Raw genomic sequence first — 18,462 nt, forward strand, 5'->3', positions numbered from 1 at the left:
ATATCGACGTCGAAGGACGGACGTGTGCAGATAACATTTGGAACATAATCATTCACGAATATTCGTGAAAAATGTCGAATATTCTTGAAAAATGTCGAATATTCAACATGTTTTGTTTTATACGGAGCATCGATAATAGATAGCAGTCGGTAAAATTTTAAAGCTTCTTTTAAATCAATAAACATAATATGATATTTTATGTAATAATATAAATATAATGAAAACTTGAAAATTTCCAAAAATTCATTTCAGTCGCTACTATTCCAATTAGACAATTCAGTGTAATTCTTCGTTTTGATTTATAGATAAAATTTTTTTCGCAATATATCTATTTCTATAGAAATATTACCACCTTTTGATCTAATTAATTATGATATTAGAGAAAACGTTTGTGTTCCATTTAATTAAAGCTTTATAAAAATTTATCGTATTGTTTTCTTGCACTCACTAATAAATATCCGTCAGGTTGGCGCATTAATTTGTCAATTATTGTTAGGAAAAAAGTTTGTTTACTAGGATTTATCATTTGTGAATTGAATCAGAAGTGTTATTCGATACATGAAATCTATTGCAAACAGTACAACAATTTAACAAAATATAATATAAAGAGAAGTACGAGGCATTTTTTTTTATTTATTTTTGGAACATAATATACAAAAAAAAAAAAAAAAATTGGAATGGAACATCTATTAATCTATAATCTATTAATTCCATAGAAGGGCGCTGATCATTCTCTTAAATTATTAGTTTATTATTGTCATTCATTGTTGGAAAGGCGAAGCACAGTTTTTAGATAATAGTATTGGATATAGTTATCACTTAAGTTATATCTTTATGCGTAGTTATCCAAAGACACATTTTGGATCACTATCTTTTTAAACACTGGTTAGATTTGTTTCTCTTACATTATCAGAATTCTATTGTTCGAATGTGTAGTGTTATCATAGCATTTTGTATAATTGCTCTTTCTACATATTTGATGCAATGCTATCAAACTATAGAGAAATTCAGTAGCAGTTAGATAGTCGATTTGTAGCAAAGAGATATGAATTTTTACTTTACTATGTTCATTATATCTCATTCAAGAGTAGTGAATATATTGTTCCCGGTTTTAGCATAGCATTATGTTTTATTGTCTTTACATCGAATCAAGGCACAAAATACTCACAATTATTTAAGCAAATAATTATACAAAGAAACTCGTTTTATTTTTTTCTTTTTCACAATGACTATCTTGTTCATATTTGGATAGAATATAGTAGCGCCGAAGTGTAAGCCTGGTATTAAAGAAATTAGGGTGACAGGTAAAGAGGGAGAACAGCTTTTCTCCATATATTATACACAAAAACATTTAAATCACGAAAAATACATTGTAATAAATTTATTCTAGAATTTCTATGAAAACTTATGAATTGGTAATTTTGATCACTCTAGTCTAGTTTCAGCGTTAAATAGTCGTCGTTAGCCCCAGAAAATATATGTATAAGTTTTTAAAATTAACTTCGTACAGAAACCCTTTGCTTTCACATGTGTAAGAGAAACGAATATATCGAATTTCCATATTTCAGTCATAAAGTTCAGCGGAGAAAAGAGATACCTAGAATTTCTTACAAATATACTACCCTTTATAAGTACTTAAAGTACTATAAAGTACTATAAAGTACTTATCCATGATCAATTATCGAAATCTGCCCTTCACGATTAAAATATTTTTTCATTTGTAAAGATGTGAAATATTTGAAATTCCCATGTTTCTAATTCTCATGTTTGAATACTTTAATTCGGATAAAGGAGCACAAAGACGGCATTAAAAAATTCTAGGACTTTAGTTCTCTCAGATATTTTGGAATGATAGAGAATTTCCACCTTGTAACATTCTATCATTTTTGAGTTGGTTATATTTTTATAACGTTATGAAATATCTTCACACAGTTTGAACAAAATATGAAAAGTCTTATTGATATATATATATATATATGTATGATTTTTTGCAAATGTCATATAATATTTTGTAAAAGTTAAATATTACAGTGTAGTATGTTTCAATCTATTGGGGCACCCAGGACGAAATATATAAAACTCACGTGGCACTTAACGTGTTAATCCTGTTGTTCTCCTCGGATCTGTATGACCCGAAATGGATATTACGTTTCAATAGATGTTATTACATAATGTTAATCGGATAATATTATTATATCGTAATAGATATTATTATCATTATTATTATAGTTAATAGCCAATTAATACTATATAATAATATTTATTGAAACCTAGCATCCATATCAGGTCAAATAAATTCGAAGAGGACAGCGGGGTTAACAGGGTTTTAATAGATATTATTAAAATGTAGATAGATAATACAAGATAAAATGTTATAAAGTATTTAGTTTCTAGATATTATTAGAAATTACAGATATTATTATTATTATTATTACAATACAGACAACTTTTAAATATTCGCTTTTGCTATTCAATATCATTCTCACTGTCGTGCTTGTGTTCCACTTTTTTAACGAATAAAGTATTTCAACAAGGAAGATATCTAAAAAGATGGAAACGTGAGAACGAAGCCCGGAGAACGTTAGGATCCACTAACTTGAGCGTTATCAAAGTTGAATGATTCATTTATGAAACACCCTGTACAGTGTGGTACACGTTCCACGTTCATCGGTGAGCTCTATCAGGCGTGCTTCTTGGCACACCCTGTGTGTACGGTGCGTTGATCGGGTGGCTCGTGGCACGCATGCTCGGTTACCTCTGTCCGGAAGCCTCGCCACCGTGGAGAAAACGATGCTTTCGAAAAAGAGGCCTCCCACTTTCGGCCGAGCAGTCTTCGACTGATCCTCGAGCGAGAAAGGTCGTCGGTATTCGACGCGCGCGCGATACCATCCAACACGTTCCTATTATAGTGTGTGCGTGTGTGTTGAGTATAATCACTCGTCCTCTCTCCAATTCTCTTCTTCCTTTATTCCATCGCTTTCTACGTATTCTTACCAAGTTTCCGTATATTCACCGCGATAGGTATCGATAGCCAGAATTTTTTCGCGGCTAAGGTATTCAGAGGTCGAAGACGAAGAAAGTCTCTTGACCCTTTTTTTTTTCTTTTCTTTTCTTTTCTTTTTCACTGTTGGTTCTCGAGCGCGTCGCGAGTTCGATGTTCTTTCGGTTCAACGATTCCTTCGCGCTGGTGGAACAACCTCGAGATACTATGCGGTCCCATCGGCTCGTCCTTATTCCGTTCTGTCGTTTGTTTTCGTTTCGCGCCACATAGAGGCTACCCCCGTGCTTTTCTCTGGCGATATGGCCCTTTGATGTTTGCTGATCTGTGGAGGGGCGAGTGAACAGAGAACCGCGAACGTACTATGTTGCTGTGAAACTCGGGAACCGCGGATTCGCCCCACGAAATCTTCAGGTGGTACGTGTTGTGTTTTTCCTTACTTTTGGCTCTAACGCTATGTAGAATCACGGATGATTATAGCGCGAAGCTTGTACCGAAGTAATCGAAACGAGAAGTATACGAAAGGATACTTAACGTAAGGGACAAACAAGCATCTATTGTTCGCGCGTTACTTAAGAATTATTCAAATTTTTAGACACGAGTAAACAAATCTTATAAATTATACAATTTTCGAGGGAAAATTACTTATTGTTCGCTTTTAACCACTAACGTTCTGACGTTAGGTTCTGATATCAGGTGGCTGATTTTTCGTTGTTCTTCTCGTTTTCAAAGGCAGATTTCTGTTAGCTCAGATATTTCCTGAGTTAAAACTTTAACATTTTTGACACATTGTCTAGCAGAGTTGTATCGTATTTCCTCTAAGTTCTGGATATTCTTGTGGTTTTTCAGTAGGAATGTTGTTTTAAGCATACAATATCGTTTATAAAGTAACATCTCCCGCGTTTTGTGCATGTTGATGGAATTTTAGTAAATGTTATACGATGTTCTAATACTTCTTTCGAGTGTGCTATTTATTAGCGTAGTATTTATGCAAAAAGAACACGTCTCTTCCGTGTAGCATGTTGTTTCCTTTTTCTCGCGTCCATGCAAATTTAGAATAATCGTGTCATACATGACGATTGTATAGTTCTCTGACGAACAGATATTACATGGACTGAAACAGATATGAATGGAGAATGGAGTATGAATGCACTATAGTATTCCAGGGTTAGTAAGTGCCAACTTCATTTCGTAATTACAGTGTCCATTTATTTCTAGTCTGAATGTAATAATTGTAAACGTTAGACGACTTAGAATGGCAGTGTGTGTGTATTATAACACATTAAAGTATAAAAATTGACAAATAGTAACACACGCACGATAATTGACGAAATTAAGAAGCCTATTTTCTGTCAAATTTGAAATGGAAAAGGAGTGAGTTATATGAAATAGAATACAGTGCGAGGATTTGTTTACGTTTATCGCTGGCCAGTTATTTAGTATTTTAAAAGTATTCGCGATTTTTAATTTGTATTCTACATTTAAGTCCAGTAGCAAGTGCGTATCGTAAATAGAACTACCGAGTCGAACGTACGCGAGAAATGTACCTCGCAGTTTTGATTCTTTGTTTTATCGACACAGATTCATGTAACATAAAATAATTGGGCCTAATTATTTTATCTAGATATCTTGAATTATTTTTATAATGTTTAACGCATTATGGACCCAGTAGTAAAATACGAATAAAAGTTTGTATAAACGTAACACAATTTAAAAATAAATTGGAAAATTGATTAATGTTATCAAGGTATAGCTGTTAGTACAATAGATTGTTTACAGAATATCACTGCACGTGCAATGTTCGTAATTTGATAATGCAAATCGTGAGAATAAAATTGCAATTAAAATTTCAAGTTAACGCAACGTTGATCGAACTGTCCATTTAATGGTTCACCTCTCTCTTCATTTTTGAAATATAAAATTTCACTTGGACGTGGCTTACAATTATGCTTTGTGGTTCAATTGTTAATGTTAGCTTTGATTAGGTATTCAAATTTTGATTACGTCATTGCTTGTAGCAGGTACCAATACGTTGCATTCATGAATGAACGATAGATTAATTATCAGCTTCGGTGAAACGAATGGAAATTTCTTACTTTAAGTAGGAAATCTGTAAACATGCAGCGTGTTCGTTTTTTTTTTTATTACAAATCTAAAATAACTTGGATTCCACGTGTAGCGCAAACGTCGATGTTCATATCCGTTGCTTTTATAGGAGATGACGAAAAAAACAAAAAAAACAAAAAAAACAGAAAAAGAAATGGATTAAGGAAAAACGATAGACAAGAAATATTCCGATAAAAGTGAATTCATATCTCCTAACTCTTTTTTCAATTTTGTAGAACATTTTAATAAGTTGAAGTTTCAAATAGAGGCTTTTATTCAAGATTGACTATTACGAAATTATTTAGTACTTAATAATTACAATTAGCATATTTGTTATTTATTATAATATCGCTACTAATGTATTAATTTCTTATAGCAACTTGCGTTTTTCCAATTAAAATCGTAAGGGTTCGTATTTAAAAATTACTCCATCAAGTAATCCTCTAACCTTTAGTGTATTATACATAATTTCAACATATGAAATATTATTTATAAAATTTAATATTTTAGTAGATACATCATATTCAATCTCTATATTATCCTTTAGTATGTTGTACAACATTATCACGCTATATATAGTATATTATATTCGTTATATTATTTCCAAGCTGCGACGATGCGCAATTTGACTCTTTATCCTTCTATAGAATTTTTAACAGAATTCAAAAATTCCATTCTTCGAAACTGCAATATTTGTCAGATTTTCCGAAATACCTCATTGTTTCGCGCATGTAAATAGTCAGAGCGAATAAGAGTTGCAGGATATAAAAGGTTATTCGGCCGAGAAACTGTTCTGCGTTACGCGTTTGAAAGACAGAAAGTGTCAGATCGATCAGAATTTACGTAAATAGAATTCTCGTGCATGTATTCGTACATCGAAGGGCTGAAATGTCGTTAAGATATTCGTTTTCACAGAGGCGAAACATGTTTCGCGTACGGCTAAAGCGCCCTATAAAAATTAGCTGTTAGATCTGTTTTGCATTTTATAACGTTGCGATTTAGTGAGAGTCGAAAGCGAGATTTTCATTCCGTGATTTAGCTCAGCTAGATATTCATATTTTAGATGTTTTTAAAGTTTCAAAGTTTGTAGATTTTTATAAAAAGTAGCGAGGGATGATAGAAAGAAGTAATTACAAAGAGTAGAGATTTATCTGAAATATTATTCAGATAGCAGATAAAGTGAAAAGAGAGACTTTTGTTCCTCCTTTAGTTGCTTTGTTATATTTTTAGAATTGGACAATTTTTATATTTTTAAATAAATAGTAAACAGCAGCAAAGAAAGAGAGAGTCACATAATTCTTAAATTTTAAATAAATGGTAAGAAAAAACGAGAAACTGTAGGAAGCTGTAGTTACCTAAAAAGCAGAGTTTTCTGGGAAATATAGTTCAGATCGTAGATTGTTCATGTGAAGAAAAGTGTTGCTGCTTATTATTCAGATTGGGATCAAGAATATAGTCAAGTTATGAATACAAGTGGGTAATAAAATTAACAATTTTTATTTTTAATTCGTTAGTAATCGGTATCTACATAATAATAATTTCTTGGTGTATAAATTTTAGGATAAATACACTTGCGTTGGTTTAGTCGTGTTAGTTACATTGTAGCTAATCGTAGCTATCGGGAGAAAATAGCGTGCAACTTCTTTCTTTTCCTGATACAATGGTACAAAATTTAAAGTTTAATTTTAAGAGTTTGATCCTGTGAGTCGAGATAAAAAGTAGACATTCGTGCAAGGTTGTCAGATAAGTTCAGGGTTGGTTATAGCGTGAAGAAATAATGATCTCGCGTTAACTATGAATTTAATATCGTTTGAAATTTGCTATTGTAAAATAATAAATAATTATCGTAGAAATGAAATTTTATGCGATTAAAATTTGAAATTCCTTGTCGACGGAAATGAAACAATTTTCAAGTTTTGTTCAAAATTGCAACCCTTAATCAGCGAAGTATGTCAAGTAGAGATAATAAAAAAGACTGAATTGATTTGTTAATTATGGTCTCCCTAGGGGTGTGATCATTTTCAGGCTTCATTTCGATTTATGTATTTAATTCCCATGATAACGGCCGTGATTTATGTTTTTTTTTTTTAAACATGTTGCATCGGTTCGATAAATTGACCGGAAACAGAGATAAAAGAGGGAGAGTCGAAATTTTGATTTAAACGATTTTTTCGAAGAGTCACGCCGTCCTGTTCGCAAATAACGACAATTGAAACAAAAAATAAAGAAAAAAGACACGACAATTTAATAAATCGTTAACGAGAAAAATGTTATTTGTTCATGAATTTTTCGTGCCAGCTTTCGATATTTGTTTTACCAAGTCGATGTAGCATGCCTTAATTTAATAAAAAATTCTTGCCACGCTTGGCAATAAAAATAATAAAATGTATCGGTATATTTTACACTACAATGACCACAGGAAATTTTTCTTCGAAATTTTTGTTCAGTTTAAAGACCCAGTTTTCAATATCAATACTTCAACAATACTCTATATCGAACTTAGATATCTCACGTAAATAAAAGAAATAGGATTTGTTTCTAAAATAGAATTTATCTATCGATTTTTACTTACTATACAATATCAAATTTACTTTTCGTAAATCATCATTTTCTTTCACGAAATAATTTAGCGTTCTTAAACATTGAGAACTGATTATATAAAATTTCGATGACGATATAAATAACGTAAAATTCACGACTTTTCCTTGATCGGAAAAGACTCGAAGTACATACATCGGATATTCGTATTCGAGACAGCGAAACATACGGATAAGTGGAGAAAGGTGTAAAATCGTGTGTTTTTATCGACCTGGCTCCGTTCTGCGGGAAAACTGGCGGTGTGTACACGCCTCGAAGGTGAAACTGGGTTAGATCGTCCGTCGGTGTAGGCGTCATCGATCTCAGATTCGAATTCAACGCGAAATTATTCCGCTTTCTGGATTATTCATGCCTCAACAGCATGGCCGGTCGCTGATTCAATCCGAACAATGTTGCTCGATCGATGTCCAGACATTAAATAGACAAATCCACTTTCTACCTCGCTTTTCTTCCTCTTTTTTTCTATTTCTTCGTTTTACTTCTTTTTTGTCCTTCCTGTTTTTTAATCGTTGACGAACGAAGCGATAAACTGAAGCGTTAAACGATATCGGTGCAATTATTCTCTGTTAGATTCTGCTGTAGCATTTGCGGCTTTTCGTGTACAATGTTTTTATTGTCGCTCCTTCCTTGTATTCCAGTGTTCTATGATTTCGTTTTAATAAATTTGTTCGTCCTGTAAAGGATCATTATTATTCTCTTCCTGTAATCGATTTAATTAGATCTATTTGTTCATTTATTCATGTAATTATCTAGTAATGTATCTATTTATTTGTTTGTTTATTTAACGGATATTGGCTCTTTGGTATCGGGGTACAGGAACACGTGAACTGAAATAAAACAACAACAAGCAATAATTTTAACTTTTATGATTTCATCTGCGATACTACAGATGTTTTAAAGAAGATTGCAGTTTCGTGAAAAATCTGCCTCCTTCTAATAAGTATCATAGGAGCGTACAATTTATTACAAGTTGTTTATGTAATTACTTCAAAATGTTAAGTAAAGTACTTTCAATAAGTAACTAATCTTTGTATTATTTAGCGATATGAAAGAAATTGCAAGGGAGATTTTCAAGTTTTATGAGAAACTACTGAAAGGTGAACGCCTTCAATGATACCAGCCAGGTGTCTGACCAGCAACGGCATGTTTCTACTTGCCGCTTCGTCTCATTTACGTTTCCCTTGTTCGTTTTGTAGCGGGTCAAATTAATCGCTTCGTCTTCGCCTTGTCACGATCTTTGTTACGTTTATTGTAAAACGTAACTTGTATTGTTTAAATCACGCAAGGACTCAAAATATTTAAATTGTATTTTATCATTTTTTAATTTATTCAAAGAAAGGCTAAAAATTTCATCGTAACCGTGGTATTACTAAACGAGCGTTTAAACGACACAAGAATTCGAAATATTTTATCTATTTTATCGTTATTTAGTTTGTTTAAAAAAGATTAGACATTTCTTTTCCATGTAAAGCTAAAATATAATTCTTAACGAACCAAATGTCAAGGAGAAAAGTAATTAGTATCAAGAAAAATTATTCGGGAAATATTTGAACGATAAAGTTACTAGAGTTTTATACGTGTGAGCGGATATATTGCTCTTTTATTTCAGTAACTCGTTGAGAGTCAAGGATTTATCGTTTTAATTCGGCTATCAAACTCCACAGAGAGAAGTTGTTCCATAATACGGTTTGGAATTGCAAATGCGTCGAAATGCGCGTGAAATGGCAAATATTTAGAATATCAAAAATCGTACCTTCCGTATCGATCGAATATTCATCAAAGCTCTGCGATATTAAAAATTTAAGTTTCTTTTCTTCCTTTCTTTCTTTTTTTTTTTTTTTTTTTTTTTTTTTTTTGAAGTAATATAAGTTTCAACCGCCAATATATGCCACATATATTCCTGCAACATATTTAAATTATCGATATGGTCGACTGCGTTCCAATATCGACACAAACGTTGACTAAACCGAATTAAAACGATAATTTTCGAGTTCACTGATTTGTATGGGCGAACGTACTCGTTATCAAAACGATTTCTCCTGTATCAATTTAATCGATGCTATTCCATGAAGCTTCAACAAATGTACAGTTATTATTTCGGTTAATATCATTTTTTTTTCTTTCTTTCTTTCGTTCGCATCGTACAATGGATATAAAGTTATATGGTTAACTTCAACAATTTCAGCGAGTGTATTACGGTCAGAATAAAACAAATATTTTATATTTTTCGATTGAGAATAATACCGCATTCTCGTTACAAGAGCAATATAATTGGGAAAACACGTGGGAGAATAGCTTCTGTAGCGTTATAAATTGAAAATGATAAGGGATGAAAATATGTAGTGATAGCTACGAAAATTAGGCTTACGTAAAAAATTGCCTATCCGCTATACTCGACGATTCTCTTAACAAAAACGCAGGGGTTCAATTGCCGTTGAGTAATTTTCTTTTAATAAGCGCTAGGTTGGCAGTACACATCCCTTAAGAAGTTAATCCCTTCGTAACACTATGTGATGGAACTGTCTTGTTATTTGAAAAGCTCTTTATTCTCAGGTTACTTAATTTCGAAGGAAATTGTGATGGAACTGTCTTGTTATTTGAAGAGCTGTTTATTCTCAGGTTACTTGATTTCGAGGCCGTAAACGAAACTACTTCTAAGCTGCCGTTAAAGCGGCAATTCTCAGTTTACTTTAATCGAGCAACTCTTTTCACCTTGATATTGATCACGAACGAAGCTACTCGGTTTTCTCTCGAGTAGACAGTTTAATTGCGCGCAGCTAACTTTGAAAATGGAATATCAATGATCCTTTTAATCTTATTCGTAGGAATTTTTTCCACACGTATTTTAAATTATCGATTAGATATATCGAAAATTAATTTCGATAGAGGCAGTAAAAATGTTGTTGACACGATTATTAATTTCCGTGAGATACGAATTGAGAAACGAGAAACCATGTTCTAAACTAGAGTGGAACAACGTCCATTCTGATAAAACACATCAATTCGAATAACTCGATTACTCAGTTGCTCAGTTATCATGTAATAGATGTTCGTTGACTTGCCCAAGTAGCTATAATTTTTCCTTCAAATAATAGGAGTTCGCGTTCGGACAACTAAATTCGAACGCACATTTGCTTATCCTCTTAATTACTTCCGTGAGGAGGCGACTTGTAAGGGATTAATTTATATAATTGGGATGGATTGCATTCTCTACTGTCATAGACAGATAACTAGGTACAGTTAATTCAGATAGTGATGGTTAATCTTGATGGTGACGTTGATGTGTATATATATATATATATAGGGTAGACTCGTAATTTTCATCATCATAATCTAGATGTGTTCGAATTGTAATAACGTTGTAATTTTGCAACAACGCCAATTTCCTTTATTTGTAATTAAATTGTATGGATTACATTTTATAAATTGTTGCTCAGAAAAGGACAGTTATCTGGTTATCTTTCTGATAGAATATTATGTAAATAAATGAGACTATAAAAATCGTAAAATAAAATTGTTTGCTATTGTCTTCTTGAAAGGATCGCTCATACAGCTGAGTAATTATCTTTACTATTTTTAGAGGCATAAGAAAAATATATTGAAAATTTTAGAATTTTTATAAACCATTAGAATTTTGGAGAATTCTTATAGAAATTTAGAATATCAAAGAATTTTCTGTGCAGCTTTATTTTTTACTTTTTATTTTCTGTAGCATCGATGGTGTTATAACGTATCAATAATCTTATCGCGTATGAAGAGCTTCCGGATATTTGCAGATTAATTTACTCTAACTGATTAATTATTCTGTAATATTTTTGTTCAATAGCAAAATAGCATATATTTATCAACTTTTTCCACCATCTAGAACAGAACGTCGTTCGACATCAAATAAAGAAATATATAAAACGAACCTTACGTTATTGGAAGTGGAGGAATTGGTGCCCATTTGTATCGATATAACATTTGCGATCGTAGGGTTGCTGAAACGCTTGCTATACGCTTATTTACTTTCTGCGGTCCGTTCCTTTTTGGAGAAATATTTTTATTTTCGTGACATTAGGTATAATAATATTTATGTAATGTTACTGCAAATGGACCAAAGTATATTTTTGGGGAAAGTTTTGGTATGTTTGATGAAGATAGATTGACTTAGCCATTATAAGTAAACCGAGTCTCTGCGAACTTGACCTAAGAAGTAAAAGCGATGGTGAGTAATATGCTTTGACCTAGCTGGACAATTTGATTTATTTCTCGAATTTTCTGTGAGTCAGAGTTGACGGAGAGCTGATATATTTCTACCAGAATAGTATAATATCGATTACCTCGATGGAAAAATCCGTTGGAAATTCGTAATAGTTAGGGAAATGTTAGAAAATTAGAAATTAAACAATTTTTTAGGGAAGCAGATAATTTTTGACAATTACTGATTGCAGACTTTCGTGCTTAAATTTTAAACGTACTGTTAATAAGTTTAAACCGATTAACTGAAATTTAAAAAAGTTTATAGGAATATTAGATTAACTATAGACGATTAACTTCTCAAACAAGATAAACGGAAAAACTTGGGCTGGTCGATGGAAAAAGAGATGTCGTTTTTCAACAAAACAACGTTAGGTGCTCTGTATCGGTGAACAGCGGGTAAAAATATTGGAATATTTGGAATGTACAATCCCATCGGTTTCATTTGTCAAACGCAAAGTGGTTTGGAGAGCGGTATTTCGTGGCCAAAGTAAAAAAACAACTCTACATCGATGTTCTTCAACAGAAATTTATTTCATATAACGTAATATGAATATTTAATTAATAACAGTAACGAACTTTACAGCAAGAAATTTTTAAAAAGGTATAAACTTTACTGTATTTCAAAAAACTACTGTTATTTTACCAAAAAATTTTATGGAGGTTAGTTAAAGTTGTTATGAGCTGTAAACGGTTAAAAATGTTGAAAATCGCATTTTTTACGATAATTCGGTCTGTGACTGCAATAAATCTATGTCTTTCGATGCCTGCCGCTTGTCTCTGCATCAATCGATTTTGATGTAATTTTCAACATGCATATATATACAACTGTCGTAAATCTTCAAAATATGTTGTTTAAATATTCATTACGGATCCAAATAGAACAGTCGTAAAAAATGACCTTTACTTGATTTCAACCAATTGCAATGTTTTCAAAAAATTTGTACACATCGTCTAGCAAACTAGTGCTTCTCACTCTTTTATAAAAATGCAAGTTGTTGCAATTTCTAAAAGATTATTCTGTTTCGAAGAGTAGCCGAAGATACATACGTTAATGCCAGTTACTGTATCTTACTTTTATTTTTTTTTTTTTTTTTTTGAGGAGAAAATTCCATTGCATAAATGTTTATAATTATTTAAATAATAATATGACTATTATTACTGATCAATTTAAAAGCATTAAAACAAATATGAAAACATTCGTTTTCCACAGCGTGTCCATTTAAACATTGATGATCATATGGATACTCGACCTACTCTCAGTAGTTAAATTTTCTGCGACTAGTTGGCGTATCGAAATTCTCAGTTTCCCAATATGAGTGTCTATCAAGTGGCTGCAAACGAACGCACCCGGAACGCTGCAATACTTCAGGCGACCATTTTTTAAACTCAGTGTAAAAAGTAGAAACTGCCAGGAGGTGGCAGCTCAAATTTATATATTCTTTTTAGGAAGGTCTAACGTTTTCTATGGGAAAAATCCTGTGTCTGTCACTTTTAAACCTTATTTTTAAAAAGCTTCTCGAAATTCAAACTATTATAAACTTTGTGCTATTTATATCTGGATTTTGGTAAAAATACTTAACAGAATCCTTACTAGTTTTGCTTATCGATAAAGATAGGTACAGCACGATTAAATAATGGAAATAGGCCTATTGACACGAATTATTAAACTATAATTCAAATTTGATATTCTATAAAACCTACATAGAGCAAGTAGTTTTATTTTGAAAGTCAGAATTTTATTTTGAGAACATCGCCCTCGATAGTGTGATTATCTAAAATGAATAATATTGTAGATTATGAAATTTCGAAGGTTTGTCGCTTTATAGGAACAAACATTTTTTGAAAAAACTGAGCTTGAAAAATTGAACATTAGCTACAAAGAGCGAATTTTCAGACCACTGTGAAGGACATCAGGACATCGTCCGACCGTCATTTATTCTGGTTTTTACAAAAGTTTTTTAATGGGGGGATGCTGAATGCGCTAGAAGCTTGTAAGAACTGGTTCAAAGGACTTGTCGCTGAAAAAGACGAAAAGTTTTTCAGCGAAACGATCATAAAGCTACCAAATACATGACAAGAATTCATCGAGATAAACGTTCCACCTATATATCATTTAATAAAAATGATAATTGCGTAGATAAATTTTCCTCTCCGCGACGAGTTCTCTTTTTAAATGCATCAACACCAAACGATTGGGTTTTAATTTTTACTTGCCAATTTTAGACCAAAATTATTAGTTATTGAATCATTAGTTGCCTGCAATTAGTTACAATTTCTTTCATTCGTTTATTATTTATGCAAATTAGAATTTTGAACACAGAAATTCCGAAATAATTAAACTACGTATTTATTTAAGATTTATAATTTTCAAGTTGAATTAATCACTTCCAATTAATTACCGTTCTTTCATTCGTATGCGAATAATTGTTTCGATCATAATAATTGTTGCGATTGAAAAATAAATAAATCACGTATTTACGTTGTTTCTCGCTGTCAAGACAAGTTTAAAATCCAGAATCAATGACAATTTTTTCATTATATTCTAAACACAGAATTCGAGTTTGATTTTATTTTTACTAAGCACATCCTGTACTTTCTTACTCGTCACGATTCTTATTTTCAAGTTAAAATACGAAACCTGCGTTTCTTACGTGTTACAGTATCTTTAATTTCTAAGCGTATGAAATTGTAAAGACAAAATTTCCAAATTAAGATTAATTGGATTCGTAGATGGTGAACTAAGTTAACGAAAGAACTCGATGGTCGAATAGCTACACAGAGCGGTTGTTTTGCTCTACAATTCGATGGTTAAGGGTGAAGCAAGGGTGTTTCGTGAGGAGGCTAATGTCGACGAGCAAGTACAGGAGCGTGGGTTTAAGCACGTACAATAGAGATCGGTATCCGTGATGGCTCGCTCTCTTCATGAAGTTAGCACGCTTCTACTTCATTCGTTCGAATACGCCAACGACAAATTTCGCTTTGCTTTCAAACTCGATTCAGATGCTTGCGCTCGAGAATCGTGGATGACTTGGTAAATTATGTATTTCTACACGAATTTCTAGCAGCGAAATTTTAGTACTTCTAGCACTCGTAGTACTTGCACTTGGGAAAGCGAGAATTAATTTGCCGTGACGTTTAAATCGTTTATGCAAGTTCACTTATAGAATAGGGAATTGTGACGATTGTGGAAAGATACAGTTCTGTGGAAAGATATTATATAGCGTGAAAAGTTAGCTTTCAATTAGAAAGTTATACAGTTGTAACAGTGAAGGCGTTCACGCGTAACTCATGTTCTTTTCAAAGAACTCTTCTGACGTGTGAATGTTCACAGATTCAAGTTTAAAGTTACACATGGAAGCTACAAACTGTAAAACTTCGATAACACGCCAGTAATCGCACGTTCGAGAAAGAGAGACGAGCAATCGAACGTTTCTAACATCATCGCATGTATCACGAAGCTCGACTATAAAATCGACGGAAGGTTTTTCCTTTTTTTTAAAAACCGCCGTCCTTTCAATGTTCACGTGCGTGAATATTCGAATTAATGAAAATTCGCTATCACGCTTTGCGAAAAAGTGACGAGCAGTCAGATCTCGCTTCTTGTGCATCACCAGAACATCATCGCATCTATCATAAAGCTCGACTAAAAATTGCACACGGTCATCGAAATTGACGATAGTTCTTTTACACTTTCAGAACCAGCGATACGGTCGCGAAAGGTCGAACGAAATAGAAAAAGGCAAAACCCGAGTCACACCAGAGAGGCAAATCATACAGCTGTGTTTCGTTTCTATCCACTTAGTAGGCCGGGCCACGTGTACCAAGAGAATTATTGCAACGGATAACGCCGTGTTTCTGACACGGTCGACACGCCACGTTACTACGTCGTAACATGAAATTGATTAACCCTTAACTGCTTGCGTATCTCCGTTGGGTTAAAGGCTGATCAATACGAGCCACGTTTCATTCGTTCGATCCGAGTGTCTTCTTTTTAACTGGCTGCGACAATTGCTATCTCTGAGGAGCTTCCTTTTAGGAAGCTTCGGAAAGCCACGTCTCGAGTAATACTTGTGATTCCCCGTCGAGTCTTTCGTGGATTGTCAGTTTGGAACACTTTAACGTCTCGTTACCTCTTTTTCTCTCCCACAAGCGATCCGATCGCTTTTCAATGAAATATCGGCTGGAATATAGAGAACAGAACAGTTTTCTCTTTGCTTTTTCATGTATACGCGGAATTACTTAATCCTGAAGTAGATATTATATTTGTATATTAAGTGTCGTTCGAAGAATTGTTGTATAATGTGGTCCTGATATACCGTACCTTATTGGTGGAGAAGTTTTAAATGGAATATTGTATCGATAGAACATAGAAGTTTGAGTATAATAACGTGTTAGCTTCAATAGTTAATTCTGTAGCTGTGTAATCGAGTAATAAGCTATATGATACACGTTGTTACACAATAGTTGGCCAAATACCTTCCGTTGTTTGAAGAATATCTACTGCATGCAATGAACGTGAACTCTTCCTCACTTCGGTAGATCTTAATGTCTCGTTGTTTCGAAAATTGTTGTACACGAATACTGTTACGCGTGGTTTCCACGAACATACATACTCTTTATATGTATATTAAAAAACGCGAGGAAGTGTAGACATAACCGAACACCTGAGCAACAATGTGTTAACGTTAATAATTGATTGTATAGTTAGGTAATTCAGTAGTAAGCCATGTAACAGACAACACAGTTAACAAGATATCTTGTAGTGTCGTTTATTGGAAATATTCTCTATGTAACGCGGTGTATTTGGTGTACTTGAACAAATTTAAACGAACTTCATAGGAAGTCTTTCGTTTTGTAATTAATGTTATATATTATCATTGTTATATATTATCGTAGATGTTAATCATAAGGACAAAAAATTATAGAAAAAGCGACAACAAGAGCATGCAAATGAGGAAAATGTGTTTAGCGATGTTTTATAACGATGTTCTGTAGCGATAGCGATATTTCAGCGTGAAATGTGTCAAATTACTGAATTCTTCCTATCGTACGTATCTGATGCTTAGTCATCGTGTATATCTCATAATCAGGATATCGGTGTAATTAATTTGTGTTACTTGCACGCGAAAATAGATCAACCGAATTGATTAGACGCAACATGTTTACGAATTCAAGACACCTTTGACAAATGATCTTAAAATGATTAATTGTATGTAAAAATAGTTCTTCCTAAAATATTCGTCTATATAATTGTTAGTCAGACTGCATTTCAAAGATAAAATCAAAGAAAGAGCTTAGAAAAGAAATATTTTTTTTTATAAGTAGCAATTAATCAGAACCCTCAGAAGAACCTCGAGTAATTAAAGGGGTAACTTCAGTAAATTAGACCATAAATTTTAACTGAACATACGTAATATATTTGCCTTATCAGGCACCCCTGTAGCGTTTCAGAAACACCGTAGACACTATACTTCGTTCTACCAATCTCAAAATTATAATTCTAGTATATCTATATCTATAAATCTAATTCACGCAGCTTGAAAAAATATATTTCTTCACCTAACTTAATTAGATTAAATCTAAGTTTTAATTGTCTTGTGTAAAAGAACAAGTAAATAAAGACATTTATTCCAATATTCTATATCTTTAGTTCAAAGACAAGAACGATTTCCCAAGCCTAAATCGTAATTTGAATAATTTATGATAATTCACGATAATTTTTCCAAAATTCCACTTATTCGTCCTACTTCAAAAAAAAAAAAAAAAAAAGAACGTGTTCCCCCACCTGAATTGATTAAATTACTTCAAGATTGATCTTGCTCTATAAAATAATGAATAATCAAAGGTACAATTATTCGAACACTCAATACATCAAACACCTCTAAAAAAAAAAAAAAAAACGTATTTCTCTATCTAAATCAATTACACATATCGAACCTCATTATGATATTACATTAATCTTTGTCGGGGAAAAATTAAATAGATACGCAAGTACACGGTAACTAGACTACTCAATCGGAATACTTCAATAGAGGAACAGCAACGATTTTCTAAACGATCATAGTCGTTATTACCGGTTTTCGAATGTACTTGGGCGAGGGAGGGTGAGAAGAGGTGGAACTCGAACGTGCGGACGAGTGCTGGAACTTGGAGCGGCGGATTTTCACGATCCGGATGATCCGTGGAAACGTGACAGACGCGAAGCTTGCAGTGCTCCAGATCGGACTAAAGGATCCCCTCTCCATCCTGGTCATCGCATCGTCTTCTTTTTTTTTAGCCGATGCGCGTATTATTTTCGCTCGTAGCTTGCTCGGAAGAGAGCTGAATTTTTGCAGACCATTGACAATGAGAGAATTGGTCTATCGAACGCGTGCCAACCGAGCATTCAATGTAGTTTTCTTCTTGAGCCTTCCTTTGTATCTGTGTTATGTAGTTACAGAAAGAGATAGAGAAAGAGAGAGAGAGGATCGAACTCGGTTGGCGTATGATGTCTGTAATTTGATGAAAATGTATAATGG

The 18,462-nt window shown here is 33.1% G+C and overlaps 1 protein-coding gene and 1 long non-coding RNA gene across 2 annotated transcripts in view; both read left to right on the forward strand.

Moving 5' to 3' along the window:
- LOC139987265 (multiple PDZ domain protein) overlaps window positions 1-18,462 on the forward strand; it is a 165,995-nt gene that overhangs the window by 2,590 nt on the left and 144,943 nt on the right. The window lies entirely within an intron of this gene.
- On the forward strand, window positions 2,919-17,578 carry LOC139987270 (uncharacterized). The gene is made up of 2 exons (XR_011799819.1): window positions 2,919-3,415; window positions 15,641-17,578. It is a non-coding gene; the product is annotated as an uncharacterized lncRNA (long non-coding RNA).

This window comes from Bombus fervidus, chromosome 5, assembly GCF_041682495.2.
Source record: "Bombus fervidus isolate BK054 chromosome 5, iyBomFerv1, whole genome shotgun sequence".
Lineage (NCBI taxonomy): Eukaryota > Metazoa > Arthropoda > Insecta > Hymenoptera > Apidae > Bombus > Bombus fervidus.